This window comes from Callithrix jacchus, chromosome 9 (genome assembly GCF_049354715.1).
Source record: "Callithrix jacchus isolate 240 chromosome 9, calJac240_pri, whole genome shotgun sequence".
NCBI classification, from domain to species: domain Eukaryota; kingdom Metazoa; phylum Chordata; class Mammalia; order Primates; family Cebidae; genus Callithrix; species Callithrix jacchus.
Genome location: NC_133510.1, coordinates 46375490 through 46389082, shown reverse-complemented (window position 1 = coordinate 46389082; position 13593 = coordinate 46375490). Strand labels below are relative to the sequence as shown.

Genomic DNA, 13593 nt, shown 5'->3' with positions numbered 1-13593 from the left:
TACTAAGAGGGGCTGTTTTTAGAAAAACTCTCAAACCATTTTTCCTTGCTCTCACACAAAAACAATCAATACAGAAGACTTCTGATCCCCACAATATATGGAGATTTCTCCCCACCAGGAAGCAGATAATCAGTACTGCAGTGGACAGAAGATTGGTGTCCTCCAATGCAGCTCCAACACGATCTCCCCAGAGATAGCATCAGACCCCACAAGTTGAGGGCTCAGTCCCACAAGACCAACCCCTCCTTCTAACCAGCTGTAAGTCCAGGTCTCTGGACTGCTGACCAAAAGGCTTCAAATTGGAGGTGCCACCACCCCCTCTTCGGGTTCGATTAATTTGCTAACATAGTTCACAGAACTGTGGAAGGCACTTACGTTTACCAGTTTATCACTCAGGATATTTATATATATATATATATATATACATATATATATATATATATATATATATACATATATATACATATTTTTTTTTTTTGAGGCGGAGTTTCGCTCTTGTTACCCAGGCTGGAGTGCAATGGCGCGATCTCGGCTCACCGCAACCTCCGCCTCCTGGGTTCAGGCAATTCTCCTGCCTCAGCCTCCCGAGTAGCTGGGATTACAGGCATGCGCCACCGTGCCCAGCTAATTTTTTGTATTTATAGTAGAGATGGGGTCTCACCATATTGACCAGGATGGTCTCGATCTCTTGACCTCGTGATCCACCCGCCTCAGCCTCCCAAAGTGCTGGGATTACAGGCTTGAGCCACTGCACCTGGCCCCACTCAGGATATTTTTTAAAATACAAATAAAAGTCGATAAAGAGATACAAGCTCAAAAGTCTAGAAGGGTCCTGAGCACAGGCGCTTTTGTCCTTGTGGAGTTGGGATGTGCCATCCTCCCAGCATGTGAATGAGTTTTACCTTCCCATGAGCCTCAGCACAGGAGGCTCATGGGAAGTGAAAAACACTTCTTCGAAGCTCCCCAGTCCATTCCTTTTGGGTTTTTATGGAGGCTTCATTACATACATTCTCTTTGGGTTGCCAGTGCTTAGTGCACAGTCAGGTAAATATGTGAGCCTTGATAAATATCTACTCAATAAATTGATTGAATATGTTAATCTACCATGTTTTTGCTTAAATTAAAAATTAACCAATAAGCTGATATATTTTATAACACACATGACTGCTTAAACCACTGGCCATTGGTGATCCACTTGACCAGCCTCACCCTGAAGCTATCAGTCAAAAAGACAGCACTTTGGAAATTCCAAGGATTTCAGAAATTATATGCCAGGAAACAGGAATGAAGACCAAATAGACATAATTTCACAATATTACAGGGCTACTGGGCTTTTTTTAGGTCTTTCCTCAGATCACTAGAGCGGCATACAGGAAAACCAATTTTCCAGTAGGGTTCCTTAGTTCTTCAGACTTGCTGTGATCCTCTAGTGAGTTAAAACGTATCTCCTCCAAAAGTCTGATTTATTTATCTTTCTACTTAGAAAAAAATGGGTATGGAAACTCTTTTCACCAATGATGATGACGTACATTTTTCCCGATAATGTAAGCCCGATATATGACAGCTTCAATTTACAAGACAGATACATCATACCTAGAGAGATCTTTAAATTACTTAATAAGACATTCGGGAATATCACCTCCACCCAGGGCTGACAAAGGACAACAGTTATAGAAAAATAGTGTTAGAGGAAGTGAAAATTTAAGATGGGTTGGTACCTTTTGTTTTAATAGCTTCCATTAGTCACAACTTGACAAACTGTAGCATTCCTTTCTAATCAATCTGCTTCCTGCTCCTTCCTCACTTCTGTAATTTTCTGCAGTAGAATATTTAGTACATATTGGTTCTACAAATTGCCAGGTGCACATCAAAGAAAAGCATGAAAAAATAGTAAAGAAAAAAGTAAACTTCCAAAATGATTTCACTGTTAGATAAGAAAACTAGCAAACGTGTGCACACATACACACATATACACACACACATACACATTTTGATGAAAGAACTAGGGGTCCTGATAAGCTGGCACATGAACCTGTTGTTCCCATCAAATGAATCATCAAAGATTTGAGAGTTAATTTGAGTGAATGTGTAAGTATTATTCCAACAAAGACGTGAGAACACACACAAATACAAGATTTTTCTTTTTTTATAAGACAGGGTCTCATTATGTTGTCCGGGCTGGAGTGCAGTGGCTATTGATAGACGTGATCATAGCACACTACAGCCTTTAATTCCTGGGCTCAAGCAATCCACCTGCCTCAGCCTCCCCCTGCAAGCACCTGGGACTACAGGAATGTGCCACTTTGCCCAGCTACAAGATGTTTCTTAACCTGAAGAGTTAATATAATCCGTAATAATAACCACCCTCTGTAAGACTCATGCTACAGCAGGCTCTTAGTTTCACACATATTTCACCACATTTTTCCTACTTGAAACAACCCTATACAGTAGAGAACATTATTATTACAGCAACCCATTTTGCAGATGAGAAAATTGGAAGCAGTTTGGTGATTCTCTAAGGTGACTCACAGGACTCAATACTTTCAACTATATTATATTACAGGATAAAAATTATAAAAGACAAAATCAGTAAAAAGAAAAGTTGCATTAGACAAAGGAAACCAGACATGTGCCTCCCAGAGTCCTCTCCCAGTGGAGTCACACAGGATGCACTTAACTTCTCCAGCAAGGAGTTGTGACAATATGTGTCACATATTACTTACCAGGGAATCTTATTAGACACTCAAGGCCCAAGGTTTTTATTTGAGGCTGTCATGTAGACACCCCTACGTAGCACATCCTAAAATTCCAGACTCCCAGAAGAAAGCAGATGTTCAGCAAAAACTTCATTGTTTGTACAAATATTTAAGGCACCATAAGCCATTCTCTTCAGGGAATGGTGAGAACCCTCCAGAAATTCGAGTTCCCAGACACCAGACAAGGGCCAACCTTGCAAGCACTGCCTTTCTAAGACTAGCAGTCTCAAGCCTACTTTAATTCTTTTCTGCACAGGCGTAAACTGAGAAGCCTTGGACAACTGTGCAGAAGCAGAGGACGGGGCTGTCACTGAGCAAGGGACAAGAATCATTCAAGTGTACATATATTTATAAAATATATACAAAATGTATATATCTTAGACAGGGTCTCTCTCTGTCATCCAGGCTAGAGGGCAGTGGTACAATCTCAGCTCACTGCAACCTCCGCCTCCTGGGTTCAAGCGATTCTTCTGCCTCAGCTTCCTGAGTAGCTGGGACTACAGGCACACACCACCAAGCCTGGCTAATTTTTTGTTTGTTTTTTTTTTTTAAGAGATGGGATGTTTCCACATTGCCCAGGCTGGTCTCAAACTCCTGAGCCCAAGCGATCCTCCCACCTCTGCTTCCCAAAATGTTGGGATTATAAGCATAAGCCACCATGCCCAGCCTTCAAGTACACTTCTTATGTTCACATCAGAGAAAACCAAACTGAGCATCAAGATTGATTGCCTTGGCCAAAATAACATACCTGCAGAGGGAGAGCTGGTAGTAGACCCCAACAGGGCACTTAACGAATATCAGAGTAAAAAGCAGAATCTGCTCAGTCCATTCCCTTTTCTGCCATTAGTGAAGATACTGATCAATGAACTTAATTTTTATTCATACACTATGAGGATTTATTAAAGTCAAACGAAACAAAACAAATACAAGTTGATTTTTCACCTGTGGCTTTTTAATCTGCATGATGACATAATTACAGCACTAGACATTTTCAATCAATTATGTCGATAATATACGTTCTCATTTCCTCCCTTTTTTTTTCAGCTTTCTGATCTAGCCTTCCTTTTCCAGAGTGAGATGACCATAACTAATGGAAAAAAATACTGCCTTTGAGCAATTCTTAGTAACTTGTAAGAAAATAACAATAACAAATTACAATGAGAGGAGGGAAAGAGAACCCCTTCTTTACACAAGAATGCAACTCGATGCTAATAAAGAGATAATTATATCAGTAAATGCTAAAGTCATCAGAAGAAAAGTTGTCAGAGAATGGGACATTTACACAGTATCAAAGTCTCATCCCACAAATTACATATTAATTTCAAAGGAGAAAATGTCCCTTTACAAGGAAGAGAATTGGTGGCCACTACCTTCACCAAGTGATCAAACTTAACATGATTAATGGAGGTACCAATGCATATCGTGTGTCTCCTGATGCAAGGCAATTAGGAGTATACAACCTCACTTTGGTGGTATTCTTGCCAAGAGGCGTAGCCCAGATCTAATCATAAAGATAAAATTAGAGAAATTCAGGTGGCTGGGCATGGTGGCGCATGCCTGTAATCCCAGCTACTCGGGAGGCTGAGGCAGGAGAATTGCCTGAACCCAGGAGGCGGAGGTTGCGGTGAGCCAAGATCGCGCCATTGCACTCCAGCCTGGGTAACAAGAGCAAAACTCCGTCTCAAAAAAAAAAAAGAAAGAAAGAAAGAAAGTATTTTTTAAATGCGATTACCATTTAAATCAGCAGACCTCGAGTAAAGCAGATTTCCCTCAATGTGGGAGGGCCTCATCCAATTAGTTGAAGGTCTTAAGAGCAACAAAGACAAAGGTTTCCTGAAGAAGGAATTTGGCCTCAGGACTGCACTTACAATAGATACTGTGCCTGGCCTGCCCTGCAAATTTCAGACTCAGGCCTGCAGCATCAACTCTTACTAGAATTTCCAACTGACCAAGTTGCCCTGTGGATTTCAGACTTGCCAGATCCCACAATTACATAAACCAATTCCTTGAAACAAACCTCTCTCTCTAAATAGAGAGATAGATAGATAGATAGATATAGATATAGATATAGATATAGATATAGATATAGATATAGATAGATAGATATGCCCTATTGGTTCTGTTTCCATAGAGAACCCTGCCTAACACAATAGGTTTAGAAATTGCTAAATAAAATGTTGCAGATAAATTATTTAAAAATTCCTCGCTTGTCTGTAAAATGTAGGGAAGAATTATTTTTAAAAACATAATCTCCAAACACCACTTCAACTGTAAGTTATAATCTTTCCTCCTTGATTAAGATTTGTATTGGAAACAATAGTCATTTGCTTTGAGTTAAATTTCATCTCTTGGATGATGATGAAATGAGTAAAAATCTAATTATCAGACTCCTGTAATCCTGGTTACTTGGGAAGCTGAGACAAGAGAATCACTTGAACCCAGGAGATGGAGGCTGGAGTGAGATGAGATTGTGCCACTGCACTCCACCCTGGGTGACAAAGTAAGACTCCGCCTCAAAAAAACAAAAAATCAAGTTTAAGAGAAAGAGAAGAATTCAAGGTGATCTATATAGACAAGCTACATAGCAATACTGGAAAAACCGAGAATGTTATTTTTCCTTAAAAATCTATCAGTTACTCCAATTAAACATGGTAGACTGAACACATAAACCTTTCTCCATATCTCTTTAGATATTCACTTAAACAAATGACATTGTCGCTTAAAGTTTAATCCATAAGGGAAAAAGAATAGGAAACAAGATAGTAACAATGAGTGACATTAACACATTTTGGAAGGTAGAAAGCTGGTAGTAGAGAAGGAAATACTCTGTAGATTAGAAAGAACTGAAACTATATTACACAAAGAAGGAGATACTGATGAGAAGCCACCTTTCCCTCATCTCAGAAAGGCTCAGAATAGAGGATCCAGGTGCTTCCAAAGGTCAGGCTGAAAACAGGAACTTTTGATGCAAATCTATACACCATTCATTGAACAACATTGACTTGGGAGAGTACAACCTGGAATAGTTTTATTTTTCTCTCATTACTGCCCTTCACACCCACTTTCAAAAATCTACCATCCCCATCTGGAGATGATCACACTGATACTATTGTGTTTCCAGTCACTTTTAAGTATTAGGAAAATCTTGTTGCAAGTATTTAAAAGACCAATATGATTTCAAATAAAACTTTGACCTCACACTGCATTCAATGCTTTACTGAGAAGCTACCACCACCAATCCCCAACAAGCTCAGGTTCATAACATCTGTAAAAGAAAACAAAACTTTGAAACCCTCTAAAATTATTTATTATGCCAAGAGAGAAGTTAAGTTTTGGCAGCTGAGTCACATAGGATGTTTGAAATTCTGCTTCTTGGGTTATAGATTCACTCTCCTCTCATTGTTCTAGTTCTGTAAATGACTAGGAAAGACCAGAGACCAGACATTCCCCCTTTATTGATCTTTGTTATGGATGAATGGATTAACTGTTTCCTTTATTGTCCTGCACCTAACTCACACCAGATGGCACAAAAGACCCCATGGGATGAGTGCAGTAGCTCATGCCTGTAATCCCAGCACTTTGGGAGGCTGAGGCAGGAGAATTGTTTTGAGTTCAGGAGTTTGAGACCAGCTTGGGCAAAAGGGAGATAGTCTCTATAAAAAATAAATAAATAAATTAGCCGGGCATAGTGGCATATGCCTGTGGTCCCAGCTAGGCAGGAGACTGAGGTGGTAGGATTGCTTGAGTCCACAAGATCGAAGCTGCAGTGAGCTGTGATTGTGCCATGCCAGCCTGCAATACAGAGCAAGACAGTCTCAAAAACAAAAAACAACAACAACAACAACAAAACTGTGACTATTACACTTTCAGTGGGAAATGTTTTTTGTTTTGTTTGTTTGTTTTAGAGATGGAGTTTCACTCTAGTTGCCCAGGCTGGAGTGCAACGGTGCGATCTTGGCTCACCACAACCTCCGCCTCCTAGGTTCATGTTCTCCTGCCTTAGCTTCCTTAGTAGCTGGGACCACAGGCATGCACCATCATGCCTGGCTATTTTGTGTGTGTGTGTGTGTGTGTGTATTTTTAGTAGAGACAGGGTTTCACCATATTGGCTAGGTTGGTCTCAAACTCCTGACCTCAGGTGATCCACCCACCTTGGCCTCCCAAAGTGCTGGGATTACAGGCATAAGCCACCACTCCCGGCCCGTGATATGTTACATATACCTTTCCCTAATGAAAAAGACCACCTCGACTAATCTGACCATTGTAACTATGCATTAAGCCTTACACAGAAAGATGTTGAAATTCTGTTAAGCTTCTCTAAACTTTTTCTATATAAACAATCCCAAACTTCTACAGTTCAGAATACTAACTTCCATTCTTTGGAATCCATGTTTCCCTAGCACCTGCCCTTATATTATGCCCTTGAATAAACTATCTTTAAACTAGATTCTGATCCTTTTGATTAAGTTGACACATCCAACAGGAATAGGGTTTCTGTTTTTTTCAGCATTGGAGCTCAGGATGCACCATCCCAAAATAAGACCAGAATATGCCACATCAGGATATACGTATTTGACGTATTTCCACTTAGTTATTCTGAGACACTGTAGACACAGGAGTAGCTCTGAAAAGCTGTCTTTCTGTAAACAGAATTTATATCTAAAAAAAAGAACTTGATAAGGAACTCATCAACCTTCGAAGATTTTATCACCAGGGAGAAGACTAGACACCTTGCCCAGGTTCACCTTGTCACAGGCTATTAACCTATTCTTCTGATGAGGCCTCTGAGACAACTTTTATCACCTGAGAAACGTTTCACATGCATAACAAGACAACCTTTGTTCACCATATGCTTCCTCTCCTCACCCTCCTACAGCCAGTCTAACTCAGGGATACTATATAACTTCAATCATCTGGACTTTCTTTGAATCTCATATTTTATGGGACTCCCATGTGTATGTACAAAATAAATTTACATCTTTTCTCCTCTTCGTCTTTCTACTGTCAGTTTACTTCATAAACTCAGTTATCAAAAGGGTACAGAGAAAGTCTTCTCACTCCCATCCCACATCACTCTCCTCTCTACTCCCCAGTGCTGTTTCCAGGACCCCCAGGATTCCATGTGGACCATGAATTAGAGGAAATGGTAAAATCTTATTTGTCTGTGACCATTATAATCTGGCACTGAGGATCCTCTCCTATGGCAAATGCCCAAATTCTGGCTTGCTTTCTTTTTTTTTTGAGACGGAGTTTCGCTCTTGTTACCCAGGATGGAGTGCAATGGCGCGATCTCAGCTCACCGCAACCTCCGCCTCCTGGGTTCAGGCAATTCTCCTGCCTCAGCCTCCTGAGAAGCTGGGATTACAGGCACGCACCACCATGCGCAGCTAATTTTTTTGTATTTTTAGTAGAGACGGGGTTTCACCATGTTGACCAGGATGGTCTCGATCTCTTGACCTCGTGATCCATCCGCCTCGGCCTCCCAAAGTGCTGGGATTACAGACTTGAGCCACCGCGCCCGGCCTAATTCTGGCTTTCTATTACATCATGGTCACTTATGGACTCTTCACTATCTCCCCTCCCCCAATCCCCTCCTCTAATTGAGACCACTGCCTTGCAGAGAGAGCCCCACTACGATGATGCACATTCTGTCTCACCTCTTAGGATTCTCCTTCAACCCCAGCTCTGGTATTATACACAGCCTCTGACCCCTGGGGTCTCCTTGCCCCAGCAAGTAGGCTTCTTAGATGGTGTCCTTTAGAGGTGTTTCTGTAACACCTTTCTTCAGAGTTGACATAGTTAATGACATCTTTGCCCTACTAAACTCTGGAACTGCAGACTGCAGCCACCGAATACCCCTCTGTTGACTCTAACCACAGGCAGCACGAGTCAGCCTTGGACTGTCCCAGGGGAGAGCTGACACCATTATGTCTCATACACCAGTGGCACAAATCAGGGGTTCACAAGCTCAGATTCTCTAGGCAAAGCACTTCTCACTTTTAGTGAATGCTGTGTTGGGGGAATGGGAGAATCACTTTTTTACCTCCTCCAGGGTAAAAAGAAGTTTCCAGAAATGCCAGGTTCTCCTTGCTTGGCTGACAATTTTTTATTTCCAAATAATCTTATTTCCTTTCTGTTCAATCTCCAGCCTTCTCTTAAATACAAATTGGAGATAAGATATAGGCTAAACCTTGCAGAATTAATTTAGTCATCCTTTAGAAAGTTGTTTAGCTGTATCAAACGTGTTTGGAATTTGGAGGTAGTATCTCTCTGTGCTCAGCAAGCACTGGAGCCTCAGTGAAACAGAATGCTATTTTTTTTTTTTTTTTTTTTTTTTGAGATGGAGTCGTGCTCTGTCAACCAGGCTGGAGTGCAATGGCACAACCTCAGCTCACTATAACCTCTGCCTCCCAGGTTCTGGCAGTTCTCCTGCCTCAGTCTCCCAAGTAGCTGGGACTATAGAAGCCCGCACACCTGGCTAATTTTTCGTATTTTTAGTAGAGACGAGGTTTCCCCATGTTGGCCAGACTGGTCTTGAACTGCTGACCTCAGGTGATCCGCCCACCTCAGCTTCCCAAAGTGCCGGGATTACAGGCATGAGCTGCTGCACCCAACCCAAGATGCTATTTTTTAAAGAAGTAATCAGAAGAAATATGAAGAATAAAATTTTTAAATTCAAGGGAAAGGTTGGAAGATAACATTGATGAAGTCTTTCTTCCATCTCTAAAATTGGACACTAGGAGAGAAAATTTTTTTTAAATTACAGGATCAATTAAGGAGGTCTAACATCAAACAAATAGAATTTTAAACACAAGATAAGAGAGAAAGCAGAAGAGAAACCATCAAAGATATAGGAAAAGAAAATTTTCTAGGATGAATGACTAAGGACTCATGTTATGATAAAGTTCCCCAAATTAGCAATAAAAAGAGACCCTGGATACCTCAAGGAACAAAAAAAAGGTTACATGTAAAAAGGACCTGAAATACGAGTGCTTTTACGCTTCTCATTGTAACACAGGAAACTAGAAAACAGTAAAGCAATTTATTTAAAATTCTGATGAAAACTCATTTCTAACCTAGGATGTTATTCAAAATCAAATATTAACCTAGAGTGAAAGTAGAACAAAAAGTCAGGAATGCAAAGCATCAAAACATCTACCTCTCATGCACTCTTTATCTAAAAACAACTGGACCATATGTGTAACACAAATGAGGAAGTAAAGTAAAAAGGAGAATGCTACCAGATTCAGAAAACTGGGAACTTAACACAGAGAAACAGTAAAAGACGCCAAAAAGAAGTCTTAGGCAGGCAGCCGTGTGGCTGGCTCAGAAACAAACCAGCACAAATTAGAGCAAGAATGAGAATGGTAGCAGAAAGAGTACAGAGAACAAAAGAAAATGAACTGACAGATACATTTAGCCTAAGCAAAATTATATTGAGAGGCTATCGGGAAGTTGGGAATTAGAAAGAATTCATAATAAATATACAATAAGGTAAGCAAATAAAAGGGAATAATGCAGTAATTAACTGCAGTAAAAGGAAAATAAGGTATAAGGGGAAAAAATGTAACCATAATACACTACTTGACTCCACCAGTGACTTTTAAAAATGCAATTCCATCTGCTGCTCAAAACTTCTCAGGGGCATTTCTCTACATTTAGAATAAAATCCACACTCTTAACAGGACTATTTTAATGATGTGTGGTTCCACTCTTGACTTCCCCCATCTCGGACTATAGTCTGGAAAGTCTCATTTGCTGTTCCATATGCATGGGACACTCTTACCTCCAGATCATGGTACTCAGGTGTCAAATGAAAATTCACCTTTTCTGTGAAGCTCTCTCTGAGAGAGAGAGAGTCAGTATAAATTAGTACCATCTTTCTCTCAGCTCTGTCACTACTGCATTATTTAATTTTATTTTTTTCATATTGCATCACTGATTGAAAATGTTTGATATGTTACTCTATGAGGATAAATTGTAATAATATTAGTTAATACTTACAGTACTTACATAGTCCTTATTTCAGACCAGACTCTGCTATAAGTGCTTCATATTTGTTTTTGGTTATTTGTTGGAAACAGAGTCTGGTTCTGTCACACAGGCTGAAGTGCAGTGGCACAATCTCAGCTCACTGCAACCTCCACCTCCTGAAGTGATTCTCATGCCTCAGCCTACTGAGTAGCTGGGATTACAGTGTGTGCCACCATGCCTGATAAATTTTTTTTTTTTTTTTTGTATTTTTAGTAGAGATGGGTTTTTGCCATGTTGGCTGGGCTGGTCTCAACCTCCTGACCTCAAGAGATGCTTGGGCCTCAGCCTCCCAGCATGCTAGGATTACAGGTGTGAAACACCATGCCCAGCAAAATTTGTTATTTTATTTAATCCTCACATCATCCATGAGAGGTGTTTTATACTATTACCACCATTTCATAAATTTAAAAACTAAGGCACAATTTAATAACTTGCTGGGAAGGTCGGGCGCAGTGGCTCAAGCCTGTAATCCCAGCACTTTGGGAGGCCGAGGCAGGTGGATCACGAGGTCAAGAGATCAAGATCATCCTGGTCAACATGGTGAAACCCCATCTCTACTAAAAATACAAAAAATTAGCTGGGCATGGTGGCCTCTGCCTATAATCCCAGCTACTCGGGAGGCTGAGGCAGAATTGCCTGAACCCAGGAGGCAGAGGTTGCGGTGAGCCAAGATCGCACCATTGCACTCCAGCCTAAGTAACAAGAGCGAAACTCTGTCTCAAAATAATTATAATAATAATTTGCTGGGCAATCACTCAGTAGCAAGGGCTAGGGCTCACATACCTGCAGTCCAGTCTGTTTGTGCTCATAACCATGTGTTATATGACCTTTCCCTGAAGGTTCAGGAGAGCAGCAACTTTACCTACTCTTCACCCTCTGATATGGTTTGGCTCTGCATCCCTATCCAAACCTCACATGGAATTTTAATCCCCTCATGTCAGGGGAGGAACCTGGTCAAAGGTGATTGAATCAAGAGGTGAATAGTGAGTGAGTTCTCACTGAAGTGGCTATGTTTTGGGGGTATATTTCCTGGGGTTCATCATCTCATGCCAGGAAAATTTAGGACACAGACACACACAAGGAGTGTAGGAACACAGGTTTAATAGGCAGAAGAAAGAGAAAGGAAAACAGCTCTCTCTCTAGTGAGAGAAAGGGATTTCTGAGAGGAAAGACCGACTGGTGGTAGCCGCACTGGATTTGTGAGTTGGGCTTGAGGAGGTGGTGTCTGATTTACAGAGGGCTCATAGACTGGTTCAATCAGGTATGATGTTTATAGAGCACACTGGGAAGGCTGGTCACCCCACCCTAATCTTATTATGCACATAAATTCTCCTCTTGGCCGGTACCATCTTGTCTGCCCCTTACTGTACATTTGACTGGCAGAGAAGGGATGATGGGGCCACCATCTTGAACATGTCTAGTTCCTCGTTCCTGCTGGCATTCACCCATGCAAGGTCCCAGCTTGTTTGTCTATGTCTGCAGCTTGACTTTACAGGCTGCTCTTCGTTAGAAAATAATTTAGGGCTGCTTTTCATTAAAAATAAAAGCCTTACCAAGGATTCCCATACCCTCACTATCTGCCTAAGTGATTTCTTCTTAACTCCTACATCATCGTAAGATCTGATGGTTTAAAAGTGTAGCACTTCCCCCTTCTCTGCCTCCTGCGACCACGTAGGATGTGCCTTGCTTCCCCTTCACCTTCCGCCATGATTGCCGCCATGATTGTAAGTTTCCTGAGGCCTTTCCAGCCGTGTTGGACGTGATTCATTAAACGTCTTTTCTTATAAATCACCCAGTTTCGGGTAGTTCTTCATAGCAGTGTGAAAATGGACTACTACACCCTCATAGCCTCAAGATCTTGAGCAGTGTCTGAGGCTTCCATAATGGATACTCTTCAAAAGTTTATTTAATTAATGTATGACAAGAATCTCAGTTATCCGGAGGCAAGAGGAAAGAAGGGGGTACAAGTTTTTTCTTGTTTTTTGTTTTTTTGAGACAGAGTTTCACTCTTCTTGCCCAGGCTGGAGTGCAGTGGCATGATCTGTTGGCTTACTGCAACCTCTGCCTCCCGTGTTCAAGCGATTCTCCTACCTCAGCTTCCTGAGTAGCTGGGATTACAGGCATACACTACCACACCTAGCTAATTTTTGTATTTTTAGTAGAGATGGGGTTTCATCATGTTGGCCAAGCTAGTCTCAAACTCCTGACCTCAGGTGATCCACCCACCTTGGCCTCCCAAAATTTTGGGATTACAGGGGCGTAAAAATTTTTCCTCATGGGCTATCAGTTGTGCCACTTGCCACATCTCAGGATTTTCTACCTTTTGACACCAGCTTCTCTGGTTTTTCCAGTTTTAGGATCTCTTGATCAAGATATTTTGGTTTCCTCTATAGTCATCAGGCTCCATAACATTCTCCTTCTCTCTCTCTCTCTCTAATTAGGCTATGGCTGTATTAGCACTTGTATGCTACCCAATGACTGAAGGACATGACTGCCCCACCCTCTGGTCTGTGTTCAAGGTGAAGTGGATGTGGCAGTGATTCTTCCATGGAAGAATCAAGTGGATCCATGGAAGTGAATCTTACAGTTCTGGAAGTGAGTTGCCTATAGGACATCCAGGAGACTCACTGATGGAGTGTTGTGGGAAATAGCAGAAAGCTAGAAACCACCCCTCATTGGATCTTTAGTCCATAGAGAAAGCCAGCAGGCAAAAATGCGGAAAAAGATGATTTGTCCTTAAGTGGACATGAAGGCAGGGCATTCTGGAGAGTCAGGGAGATGGTCAGAGAGCTTAGGTGGCTGG

General features: G+C 41.3%; 1 protein-coding gene across 1 annotated transcript in view; it reads right to left on the bottom strand.

The window, feature by feature from the left end:
• Positions 1 to 13593, bottom strand: part of BCAT1 (branched chain amino acid transaminase 1) — a 111552-nt gene that overhangs the window by 84393 nt on the left and 13566 nt on the right. The gene's annotated exons all lie outside the window — the stretch shown is intronic.